Genomic DNA, 14,506 nt, shown 5'->3' with positions numbered 1-14,506 from the left:
GAGAGAAAGAGAGAGAGAGAAGTGGATGCTCCCGTTCCCAATAATCACTGTTCTAGTATCTTTGTCATTGAGATCATGGGCTTTAAATCATGACAGCACTTTTCGAATAATATCATCAATTCGGTAGCTATACCAGATATCATCTAACTCCCACCCTCTGTTTCTTCATTCCTGCTTCCCTTTCTATTTTTCCCCTCCCATCCCGTCTTCTCCCTGCCTTTCCTCCGCCCCGGAAAAGAATTGCACTCTCCATCATAGCTACAATTAGCTTCAAAGCTTTTTAACACCTCCCTTACTCCATGGTAACATCTGTGGTATCTCCATGGTAACAAGCAACTCCGTGGTAACGAGTATCACGGTGTTTCGATGGTTACTGTATTAATAAGGTTAGCATGGCAACCTCTGGGGCGGGTGTTGAGTGTCGTTGTGAAGACCAGTGGTTTGGTGGATTCCCTCTTATAATCTTGTGTACTGCCTCAGTTGCTGCTCTTGTTCTTTCTCCTGGTGTTATTGCTGTTTATTGTGATGGTGATGATGATGGTTCTGGGGCTAGAAATGTATTGCTACTGTTGTTGCTGCTGCTGCTACTGCTGCTGCTGTTGAAGAGTCTTCCGTGTCTTCTGCAGCTTCTGTTTCTGTTTTTTTTTTTTTTGTAAAATGGTGGTGATATTGTTAGGACTGCTTGTACTGCTGCTGGTGCGGTTGCGTCTGTTGGTGGTGGTACGGCTGCTGCGAGGGCAAGTAGTATATTACTGGTGGCTGGAGGGTTGGACAATTGAAAGGCATTTGTGGTGGTGGCCAGGCCTCCCTCAGTACCATGCTGTTAATTCTATTAGCTCTAGCGAGTGACCCAGAGCACCAGCCTGTTGTTCCTACACCAGTATCCACACGCACACACATTCACGTGTACACACACCATAACGTATTATATATTATATAAGGTTAGGTAGGTTTCCTAAGGTTCTTTTGGTGCAAAATATAATTTTTATACTAACATAATTGAAAAAAATTATGTCTCAATGTATAACAGAAAGTTTTAGAAATGACTTAATTTTAAGTGAGTTCTTGCTAATTGACCAGCTTTACCTATTCGGGACGACATATATATATATATATATATATATATATATATATATATATATATATATATATATATATATATATATATATATATATATATATATAATATATATATATATATATGTAAATATATATATATAAATATATATATATATATATATATATATATATATATATATATATATATATATATATATATATATATATATATGTATATATATATATATATATAATGTCGTCCCGAGTAGGTAAACTTGGTCAATTAGCAGGAACTCATTTAAAATTAAGTCCTTTCTAAAAAAAATCTTATACGTTTAAAGATATAATTTTTTATTTTATGTTAATGTGAAATTGAATAATTTTGTACAAAAAGAAGCTTAGAAAACTTATCTAACCTTATAACAAGCGCAATTTAATTTAGCTTAATCCAACTAAATTTGTTTAAGATAAGTTTACAGTAATTTAATATTAAACAAATACAATTAAATATATTTTTTTTCGTTAGATTCAGAATGAGTTTTGCGATATTTTTTCATACACAAATTTTCACTTGCCCTATTCGGCAACAAGTGCCTTGTTATTTAAGCCAAAATCGCAAGTTTTACTTATTCGGCACGACATATGTGTGTGTGTGTGTGTGTGTGTGTGTGTGTGTGTGTGTATGTGTGTGTGTGTGTGCAAACCAACCAAAGGGGGAGTTGAATGATGGCTCTAAGCCTTCCGTGGTGCAGTCAACACATCACCAGGAGCCTGTAGCAGATTCGTTCGGTGGAACGTTCTACCATTAGATACGCATATATGATCACCATTCCTGGAGAACATTAAATAACCAAACGCTGAGGTCAGTGGTCACGTGTGGTCATATCTGCCTAAGCTCTTGGGAGTTAGGGTGGGCTGTTACCAAGCACCATGGCTTGTTGTAGTGTTTTAGAATCTGAGGTTCAGGTGTTGAAGAATGAGATTCTACTTCTTCAGGAGGAAAATTAGAGGCTGTAGCTCCACATAGATGAGTTTGGGAGTGTGAGAAGGATTTAGCTGGTAAGGAGGAAATGGTCACCAGCAGTGATGGTGGCAGCCGCTTTAAGTGGCAAGTAGTTCACAGTTCAGGAAGAAGGAAGATGAGGAGAGTTCATAGAGAAGATGTGAAGGTAGGAAATCGATTCTCTGTTTTTCAAGACGAGTGTACTTCAGTGGTTAGTGAGGTTGAAGGTACCACTGATTCCCCTGCTAATCAACTTAAGAGTATTTTAATAGTAAGCGATTCTCAGGTAAGATATATGGACCGTGCATTTTGTAACAAAGACAGAAAGATGAGACAGAGAGTGTGCCTTCCTGGAGCTGGTGTTGGTGACATAGTCAGCAGGTTGGATAATATTATGGCAGGTAATGGGAAAAAGCCCATTATCTGTCTTAGTGCTGGGGGTAATGACATTGGGAAGGGCAGGAGAGAGGAGCTGCTGGATAAGTACAGGTCAGCCATAGAAGTAGTTAGGTCTAAGGGAGGGATCCCAGTCATATGTAGCATCTTGCCTAGAAAGGGAGTGGGCAATGAATGGATGTCTAGGGCAATTGGTATAAATTGCTGGCTAGACAGGTACTGCAAGGAACTTGCAATCCCATTCATTGATAACTAGGACCTATTCTTTGGCAAACGTGATATGTATGCAAGGGATGGGGTTCATCTCTCTGGGGATGGAGTGGTTGCATTAGCCAATTCGATTGAGAGGGTAATTGATGACTTGTCTAGGAATTTAAACTGATAGATTATAGAGGTATGGGTGTTTGTGGGAAACAATCAGGCTGCAGCATTAGGGTTAAAAACAGCAGTTATTACCGGGATACCTCAAGGATATGTTTAAAAGACAATATTCAAAATAAAGTTGCTGGTAATGGCAAATTAATTGATCAACAAACAAAGAGAGATAGTAGAGGGCAACGAGTGACTAGCTCCCTTAAGGTTTACTATACAAATAGTAGGAGTCTAAGAAATAAGATAGATGAGCTAAGATTACTTGCAAGTGTAGGTAATATAGATATTATTGGTATAACAGAGACCTGGTTCAACCTGAAAGATAGAGAAATGCCTTCTGAATGCAACATACAAGGCTATAAACTATTCCACACTGATAGGGTCAACAGGAAGGGTGGTGGGGTGGCGATGTATGTCAGAGAAAATTGAAATTGTTGTCTTAGACATGATATAAGATTAGAAACATCGAACGCAGAATCTGTTTGGCTACAGTTTCTCGAAGGACGTGACAAATTAATTTTGGGTGTGATTTATAGGCCCCCAAACCTTGATAAAGAGTGCAGTAAGCTGTTATGGGACGAAATTCATAAGACATCTAGAAATGAAAATGTTGTGATAATGGGAGATTTTTAACTTTAGACAAATTGATTGGAACAATATGACAAGAAATCTTGAGTCTAGTGACTTTCTTGATACGGTTCAGGATTGCTTTTTAGAACAGGTTGTGACAGAACCAACTAGTGGAAACAATCTGCTTGACTTGGTTCTTGCCAACAAAGATTCACTAATTAATAATCTTGAGGTTAATGATGAGCTTGGGGAAAGTGATCACAAATCACTTAGTTTCAATATATCATGGAATTACCCAGATAACTGCAATCAAATCTCTGTCCCAGATTTTTACTTGGCCGACTTCATGGGACTGAAAAATTACCTGGGTGGGCTAAACTGGGATGTCCTGACTATGGATCAGGTAGGTGATCTTGGTTGCCAAAATGACGTTTTTCAAAGCATAGTTCTAGCTGATCAGACAACTTTTGTTCCGAGTAGGGAAATTAGATCTAACAAAAATGATCCCAAATGGATGAACAAGAGATTTAAACATCTCATTGGTCAAAAGAGAGGAATATATAGGCGTATCAAAAGAGGGGATGGGCAGTTAAGAAATCAATATATTCAATTAAAGAGAGAAATAAATAAAGGAATAAGAAAAGCAAAAAGGGAATATGAGGAGGCTAAGGTCGCAAGGGATTCAAAGATTAACCCGAAAGGGTTCTTTCAGATATACATAAGTAAGATTAGGGACAAGATTGGCCCACTTAAGAGTAACTCTGGTCAGATCGTTGACAGTGATAAGGATATGTGAAAATTCTCAATACCTACTTCCTCTCAGTTTTCACCCAGGAAAATACTAGCGATATTTTTGAAATAATAGATTATCTAGAACAGGATAATAAACTAAGAACGATTGCGGTAACTAGTGGCATGGTCCTCAGACAAGTAAACTAAAACCTAACAAATCCCCAGGTCCTGATGAACTGTTTGCAAGGGTGTTAAAGGAATGTAAAGAGGAACTTAGCATACCTTTGGCTAATCTTTTTAACATATCACTACAAACTGGCATAGTGCCTGATAAGTGGAAAATGGCAAATGTAATACCTGTTTACAATGCAGGTGACAGGTCCTTGGCTTCGAACTATAGACCAATAAGCCTTACCTCCATACTGGGAAAATTTATGGAATCAATAATTGCCGAAGCAATTCGTAGCCATTTTGATAGGCACACATTGATTAATGAATCTCAACACGCTTTTCAAAGGGGCTTTCCTGTCTTATGAATTTACTAACTTTTTTCACCAAGGTGTTTGAGGAGGTAGATCATGGTAATGAATATGATATTGTGTATATGGACTTCAGCAAGGCTTCCGATAGAGTTCCACATCAGGGGCTATTGAGGAAACTTAAGGCACACGGAATAGGAGGAAAATTTTTTTCCTGGGTAGAGGCATGGCTGACAAATAGGCAGCAGAGAGTTTGCATAAATGGGGAGAAATCAGAATGGGGGCACGTCACAAGCGGTGTTCCTCAGGGGTCAGTGTTGGGCCCGTTGTTGTTCACAATTTACATAAACGACATAGATGAGGGAATAAGTAGTGACATAAGCAAATTTGCTGATGACACCAAAATAGGCCGTCCAATTCATTCTAATGAGAACACTAGAGCACTCCAGGATGAGTTGAATAGACTGATGCAATGGTCGGAGAAGTGACAGAAGCAGTTTAATATTGACAAATGCTAAGTTCTAAATGTTGGACAGGTAAATAACCATGCCACATATAAACTAAATAATGTAGATCTTAATACTACTGATTGCGAAAAGGATTTAGGGGTTCTGGTTAGCAGTAATCTAAAACCAAGACAACAGTGCATTAGTGTTCGCAATAAAGCTAACAGAATTCTTGGCTTCATATCTAGAAGTATAAATAATAGAAGTCCTCAGGTTGTTCTTCAACTCTATATATCCTTGGCTAGGCCTCATTTAGACTATGCTGCTCTGTTCTGGTCACCGTATTACAGAATGGATATAAATGCTCTGGAAAACGTACAGAGGAGGATGACAAAGATGATCCCATGTATCAGAAATCTTCCCTATGAGGATGGCCCTGAATCTGCACTCTCTCGAGAGGCGTAGAATTAGGGAGGATATGATCGAAGTGTATAAATGAAAAACAGGAATAAATAAAGGGGATGTAAATAGCGTGCTGAAAATTTCCAGCCAAGACAGGACTCGCAGCAATGGTTTCAAGTTGGAAAAATTCAGATTCAGGAAGGATATAGGAAAGCACTGGTTTGGTAGAGTTGTGGATGAGTGGAACAAACTCCTGAGTACAGTTATTGAGGCTAAAACGTTGTGTAGTTTTAAAAATAGGTTAGATAAATACATGAGTGGGTGTCGGTGGGTGTGAGTTGAACCTGACTAGCTTGTGCTGCTGGGTCTGGTGCCGTGCTCCTTCCTTGAGTGGAGGTGACCAGACTGGGTGGGTCATTGGGCTAATCCGGGGGAGTGGGTCATTGGGCTAATCCGGAGGAGTGGGTCATTGGGCTAATCCGGGGGGATACATGGACCTGCTCCGCTTGGGTCAGTAGGCCTGTTGCAGTGTTCCCTCTTTCTTATGTTCTTATCATGGCCTCCCTCGTTGGCGACTTCTCTGTCACTTGACTGACTGACTGACTCACTCACTCACTCACTGTTTCCAATTCTGTCCTTTTTCCCACTTATTTTTGTTTTTGATTCTGTCTCTCTGTTTCCTCTTTTCTCTTTTCATTTTTCAATGTTTTTTGCCCCTTTACTCTCTCTCTCTCTCTCTCTCTCTCTCTCTCTCTCTCTCTCTCTCTCTCTCTCTCTCTCTCTCTCTCTCTCTCTCTCTTTCTCTCCCATACAAACCAGCGCTGAACACAGCCACACTGGCTCTGGCCTCTGCTACACCCGGTCACCATTTATATTCATGAAGCCCATTAACTGAGAGAAAGAACTTCAACATGCTTTAATTCATTCTCGTATTTCTTCGTCCTCCTTGACACTCCCACTTCATTCACGGGAGAAATTGTCGGGTTTACTTCCGCCTCTCTTATTTCCTAACACGGGAAAGACACGAACACCGACCATCGTTAGAACGAACAATGTCGTCGAATTAGTGTTGACAAAGCGTCGTGGGTCTGGCAGCGAGGCGCGCCGAAGAACACTGGCGGGCGGAGAAAACCCGTATTTTGGCGCGCAAAAAAATGGCGTCAAGTTATAGCCGCTAACGGGTGCATTACACCTTCGCGGGCGCTAGTGCGTGAATTGTCTATTTTGCGGCTGTTATAAATGGCTTTATCTCCCGTTGGTACCCAATGACAATTTACATTTAAATAAGTTTTGAATATTAAGGAGGAAGAGGGAGGGCAACATGGATGGTGGTGTACGGACGTCATCAACTCACTGTCACACACACACATACACATACACACACACATACACATACACACACACACACATGCGCACACATACGCATGACTACAAAGGCATACATACACAGGCGGTGATGGGATACTGGGAATTAGGGTACCATACTGGTTACTAGGACAAGCAACGGAGAAGAGGCTGTAACACAACAGCAAGAGAGAAGATGACTCAAACTACACATCAGTATGTTGATCACCGTGTACTTACACTGTAAATCTGCATTAATATTTATCTAAGGCGTTGAAGTTTATAACAGCCTCCTTTGCATATAACGAGCTAATTAAAATGAGAAAGGGAAGAGTGTAAAAAAACAGTTAGAAAATTTTGAGATATTACCAATCCAGGGAACTTGACTCTGGTACCAGCTAAGTCAAACGCTTTTTAAGATTTAATATGATATTGATGTGGATATGATAACATCTGTGACGGCTTCATTTACAACAGGTAATTCTTTACATTCCGGAAAGAATAAAAAGTCACAAGACCGTGTTTGGAACAATACAAATAACCCGCACATAAGAGAATAAAACCTAACGACGACATTTCGGACCGAAACGTCGTCATACGTTTCAGTCTCCTATGCTCGGGTTGTGTATTATACATGTATACATTCTATATTAAAATTGTAATAGGTGGAAGTTACGCTAATACAAGAACATGTCGCCAAAATATATGCATTACTTTTAGGCATGTAATATTTTTCCATTATTCCACATCTCTACTGGACCTCACAGTAGCACCGGTAGCAGCGCTGGGCAGCATACTCTATCCTTAAGATTTTATTAAAAATATTTAATAAAGAGAGGCAGCAATTGATGGCAAAATATATTTTCTTCTGTTGGTCCTCGTCCTCGAGCAGACCACACCAGCTGGCCTCAGCTGGTAGCAACTGTTTAGTTATAAAAGCTGATCATTTGTTAACTTTTTCTAAGCCTTCGCCTGGCTTAGTCTGCATGTAATGAAACCTGTATTGCTGATACGTAAAACAAATGTTAGAGTTTTCTTACGTAAGTAATGCATTATTAATGTAAGTATATTATAGTGAGACAACGTTTGGTGATTGTGTGTGTGTGTGTGTGTGTGATAGAGAGAGAGAGAGAGAGGGAGAGAGAGAGAGAGAGAGAGAGAGAGAGAGAGAGAGAGAAAGAGAGAGAGAGAGTTGTGCTAGAATGTATGTGTAAGTGAAAAGAAGAGTGAAAAGATAAAAGTGGGTTGCCCAGTAGACAACAAAGACGAGGAAAACGACCAATCAAAAGCTCTCTCCTCCAGCTGAGGAGCCACTCAGCTGATGTAATTACTCCGGCCACCATCTTTTGTCCACACACAAACTATAAAAGAACTCTAATGAAATTAAGAGAATTGTTTTTTTTTTTAAGATATATATATAAATATTTACGCTAACTGCATTCACGTAGGAAATTCCAAAGCGCTTCTCCTGGCGTTTAAAAAGCAATATTAAATCGACAAAATTATCAGGTTGCTTTATTCCGGTAGAATGACCGAAAACTAAGCCAGATTATTCTGAGGGAAATAATCGAAAAAAATTATTTTGGAAGTTTCAAGAAAAACTCAAATATATCGTTTAGCGTTAGAAGGAAATATACAATAATGATGCAAATTTAATTTACAGAAGCCACTAGCTTCACTTTCTTCATTTTATGCAATATATATATATATATATATATATATATATATATATATATATATATATATATATATATATATATATATATATATATATATATATATATATATATATATATATATATATTTATATATATATATATATATATATATATATATATATATATATATATTTATATATATATATATATATATATATATATATATATATATATATATATTTATATTTGTTTCCACAAGGAAGCAGACACGAATTATTTTTCATGTTAGTTTAGTCACAAACACCATTTGTCCTCAAATATTTGTCAGGTCTAGTGACAATGATGTATTTGTGCTCCTGCTTCATTTTGCTTTCACTTTGGCGGTCGTACATGGATGAATGCTGGAAACAGCTCACTGAATACAAAGAGTAAGTAGCATTGGCATGGTCTATTGGGCAAGTGTCTTCGGTTTTAATATTGTCTCAACCTTCTCCTGCGCTTTCCATATTGCAATTGGCAGCGGCGACACCGCAATATTTAAGAAGAAATTGAGTGTCTTATAAACACAAGGTCAAGTACAAGCTGTTCCTGGCTGCATTAAGTAAACTCGGAATTTATGTCACTATGGATATTAAAATTTATTAATTTTGCAGGGTTTTTTTCAGACCAATATGTCTCTCCGATGTAAAATCCAGTACCCTAATACCTGTTTTATTCTAAAATGAAACTATGTGAAAATTGAGTTTGGATCGCCTGCCCTGGTAAAAACTGTGACTTTCATCACATTCCAGTATTAGCAAGCGTTAAGATCACAGTTGGTAATAACGTAAATGCCTTTCCAATTTACACCAAGTAAAGTTAAACAGGTGTACCATTGCTTTAATTCCATTTGTTATTTACTCAAGTTAAATATGGAGAAATTAAAAAAAAACAATGAAGTCGATATTCCTAGGCACTTAATAAAGGTCAGGTAAGGCAGGTCCTGGATGCAGCTTGTGCGCAGCTTAGAGCTCAGGCAAGGCAAACCCCGATGACAAATCCTGCGAGCAGTCCGGGACCAGATATGAGCTCAGGAAAGGCAAGTTCCTGAAGCAGATCAGACTCAAATTAGAACTCATGCAAGGCAGGTCCCGGAGACAAGCCACGCATATATGAGAGTCCAGAGAAGCAGGATCATGTACTAAATAGTACAATGCAATCCCATCAACTGCTAAACGCAGAGCTGAGTCATAGAGGAGTTTCAATCTCACTTGTTTCCAACATGGCTTGTCTCTAGAGGAAACATATCTAAAAAGACCCTGAAAAAAGTAGGGAATTGTAAAGATAATCATGTTAAAGAAATGTAATATAAATATATATATATATATATATATATATATATATATATATATATATATATATATATATATATATATATATATATATATATATATATATATATATATATATATATATATGTATATATATATATATATATATATATATATATATATATATATATATATATGCAATAAGATCACAGTAAACAGGTGATTTTAGAATATGCAAAACAACCACTGTGAAAGAATAGAGAAATTCCAAGCGCTTTTGTGACTACTCACATTATCAAGGAACATTGTTCCTTGATGATGTGAGTAGTCACGAAAGCGCTTGGAATTTCTCTATTTTTTCACAGTGTTGTTTTTTTTGCATATATATATTTATATATATATAAATATATATATATATATATATATATATATATATATATATATATATATATATATATATATATATATATATATATATATACATATATATATATATATATATATATATATATATATATATATATATATATATATATATATATATATATATATATACAGTATATATATATATATATATATATATATATATATATATATATATATATATATATATATATATATATATATATATATATATATATATATATATATATAACTTTATTCACACTGTCTTACCTCAAGAGGTACTTTGGCAAAAGTGTTATAAGATAACATAACGTTATATATAAATAATAAGTTGTTAAGGCAGAGAAACATGAAAACACAAATATACTCGTATGGATACATTATTATTATTTTACACGTTTAATAGCCAGTAAATAGTTAAAATAAAAGGACATTTGAACTTTAATAATTAAAAAGATAATCTTGGGAAAGGCATTTCTGAGTGACGTGTCATTAAAGGCAGAAATTTACATACGATATGTTAGCATGAACAGCAGAATAACTGCAAAAGGTTAGGAATGGATTATATGCGTATTTACAGTAGACTGGTTTCCAAGCCATGAAAGTGATCCCCTGCAATGGAGCAGTGTGTAGTAATATGTACCATGAAAATACATATCTTTGCTAAGGAATATATCTTCAATCATCCTTATACTGAGTTGCGACCCCTCAGTAAAGTCCAAGGCTCTACTGAGATCGTAGCTAACCAAATACAGAGGAAGAGGAAATAAATGGGAATTCGTAGAACTCCCACTGAAAAATACAGAGTGAGACATTCTCTCGCGGCACACACGTTTCTCACCTACAGTGTCCCGGGAACAGTTAAGAATAGCAATGTGAATGACTTGGACACTTTAAACATCCGTCCAAAGAGACAGGTGACGGATACTGCTTAGAAGTACTATACTATACTTAACAGGAGACACGCTCCTCACCAGAAGCAGAAACTCTACCTGCATCAAAAGCAGGAACGCTTCCACACACACAGCTCTCCCCTTTCTCTGCCTCTTAACAACTCTCAGCAACTGCAATGCATCTGAACCGCCCTCTTTCAAGGGCGGTTCAGATGCATTGAAGAATACTAGAGAAAAGTCATAACAAAATGAAAACTATGAATAATAGAAAACGGTATCGTATGTTGATGTATTGCTACGTCCCCACACATCGGCGAAAAGACGAACCTTGTCTTTACAGTGCTTCTCGTCCGTCCATAAATACTCATTCTCACATAATAGAATATATTATTTCATAATAGAATAATATATCCCTAACACACGAATTATAAACATTTATCCTTAAATCTATCATTTCTCAGCTTCAGATAATTAGAAATATAAATAATAAATATAATTTTAACATAAAGTACAATTTTACAACTGTCAGAGACTCGAACCCGAGACTTTAGACAGTCTTTTAGTAAGCCAGTTTAACTCTCGACCACGACACCACCAGTAAAAGTTAACATAATTGAAGAACATCCTCAGCGAAAGTCTACGGTTCCCCGATGCCACAGTTAATTATGAAAATCGCCTTACTCAAATTACCAAAAAACAAGGAAAACTCTACGGTCACATGATGCCACAGTTAACTACCAGCATCATTACATAAAACATTTCTGCAACCTATATTAATATATACATAAAAAGTATAAAACAATTATATAAAATGAGTTACCTCATTAAACAATGCTAAAAAAAATACGCCTTTAGATATTTTAAAAATATTTAGGTATTAATTAAATGTGCAACCTATACATATGTCCGTGTAATGTATCTGTTGATAAAATTAACCTTTAACCTGCACGTAATCATACGCAACTTCCTTCACTTCCTAATAAGATTTTCTAAAGTTTACAGAAAAAAAGGGCCTGTTGCCATTCACCTCTGCGACACTAACTGTCTTATGAGCACATTATATGATTATTATCAGAGCATGAAATATATCAAATGAGCGAGGGAGTAGAGATGGGCACTTAAGTGTAGCAGACCTTTCTCGTTTTCGTGGAAAAGGAAAACGAAAACAACAGCATCACGAAATGACAATCACGTGCAACTAAGATATGAGAGGAAAAAGAGCAGAAACTCGCGACTCTCAATGAGTATAAAAGTTGCATTACACCGTGATGGGAATAAAATGGGGTTGTTAGCGCATCCCCAAATAGAGTTCTTAATGCTAGATCAACTGAATTAATATAGCATTTCGGAATATAACTTTTTTTTCTACCACTTCTCGTAAAGATTCATGTGGTTTCAAATTAGCCATTGACTTCAGCAATACCGTATAGAATACACCCACCCACAGACCCACACACACACACACACACACACATACACATACGTACGTGTTTATGTGTGGGGAGATAATATTGTATATTACGATATCACCTGACTCCTCTGATCTTACTGCAATTTCATTATATATATATGTATATATATATATATATATATATATATATATATATATATATATATATATATATATATATATATATATATATATATATATATATATATATATATATATATATATATATATACATATATATGTATGTATGAATATATATATATATATATATATATATATATATATATATATATATATATATATATATATATATATATATATATATATATATATATATATATATATACATACATATATATATATATATATATATATATATATATATATATATATATATATATATATATATATATATATATATGAATGTGTACATAAATGATTAAATAGAAACATAATCAGATAGAAAATTCTATAGATAAGAAAATAGATAACTAGACAGATAATCCTTCGATATCAGAATCCAACATGAACAGTGTTGAATATGTCTCATAAGCAAATTAATTTGAAATTGACTCAAATCCAACAATTAATAACGTCTCGAACCAAGAATTTCAATTTCTCTCACAATTTATTAAGGGCAAGAACCACCCCTTCCCCATCCCCCACCCCCCAAAAAAAATCTTATTTCGCATCTACAAATTTCCATTGAAGTGGGCGCTTGAAAACCATCTAATATTCCACTTATTATAATAACGGAGCCCTCAACACAATATGTTTTCTTGCCATCATTTCCCCGGCGAACTCAGGGTAATGAGGTATCAGAGTAGTTTTCCCCTTCAATTTGGTACAGAAAACGAATCATGCTATGCGAGGAAAATGGTATTGAGGTTGCTATGAGCTCCAATTTAGCTTTCTTTGTTGACATCACAAGGAGTTTATGAGCGCTGAAAGGTGACTAAGTGGAGGAGCCAAAGGCATGAAAGCTGCCTAAGTGGAGGCAGCGCCAAAGAGCAGAAAGCCGGAGGGAGGAAATGTTGCTACGTCGGCTGCCTCACGGAAGCCTCCACTCCCGATGTGCGTTTTTCCCGCGTGTACAACGCAAAAATTCTTTCTAAAATCAACGAACATAGTGCAATAAATGCATGTATTTTTTTTAAATTTAGAATATATGGATGAGATTTTTGCATTATAATCAGTGACAAATACATAACAGTATTTACTAGACATGTATCTCTCACATCTCATGTACTGTATATATATATGTATAAATATATATGTATATATATATATATATATATATATATATATATATATATATATATATATATATATATATATATATATACATTATATATATATATATATATATGTATATATATATATATATATATATAAATATATATATATATGTGTGTGTGTGTGTGTGTGTGTGTGTGTGTGTGTGTGTGTGTGTGTGTGTGTGTGTGTGTGTGTGTGCATGTGTGTGTGTGTATGTATATATTGAGTCTCGGGAGATATTCTATGGTAAGTAAAGATAGAACACTCATAGGATGGGTAAGGATGAAACAGCCTCAGGATATTATAAATAGGGGACTAAAGGATGGGAGATATTATTTATAAAACTTACTTTATGGCGGTAGTAAAGCGTCAAACAACAGCTCTATAAAAGTCACAGCTGTGCTCAGTGAAATAAAAAGAATGACAGATTTTTATTTCTTAAATACTCTAATGAGATGCAAAATCCTAAACTCTGAGACAGCTGTCAACATAACATTATAAACAGAGGTCACATGAACATCGAATCTAACTCCTCCTACACCTTTTGTATTACACCTCTCTTTTGCTCCCTCCTTTCTCTTACCTCACATTAGCTTTTCCACTCATGTCTCTTACCCCTCACCCATCTCCCTTCCTTCTTATCATACCTCTCTCCTCATTTACCTCAACCTTTCCTTCATTCTTCTCTCACGTCGCTAAAAGCAAAACA

The sequence above is a fragment of the Cherax quadricarinatus genome, chromosome 46, assembly GCF_038502225.1.
Source record: "Cherax quadricarinatus isolate ZL_2023a chromosome 46, ASM3850222v1, whole genome shotgun sequence".
NCBI lineage: Eukaryota > Metazoa > Arthropoda > Malacostraca > Decapoda > Parastacidae > Cherax > Cherax quadricarinatus.
This window is presented reverse-complemented; position numbering follows the sequence as displayed.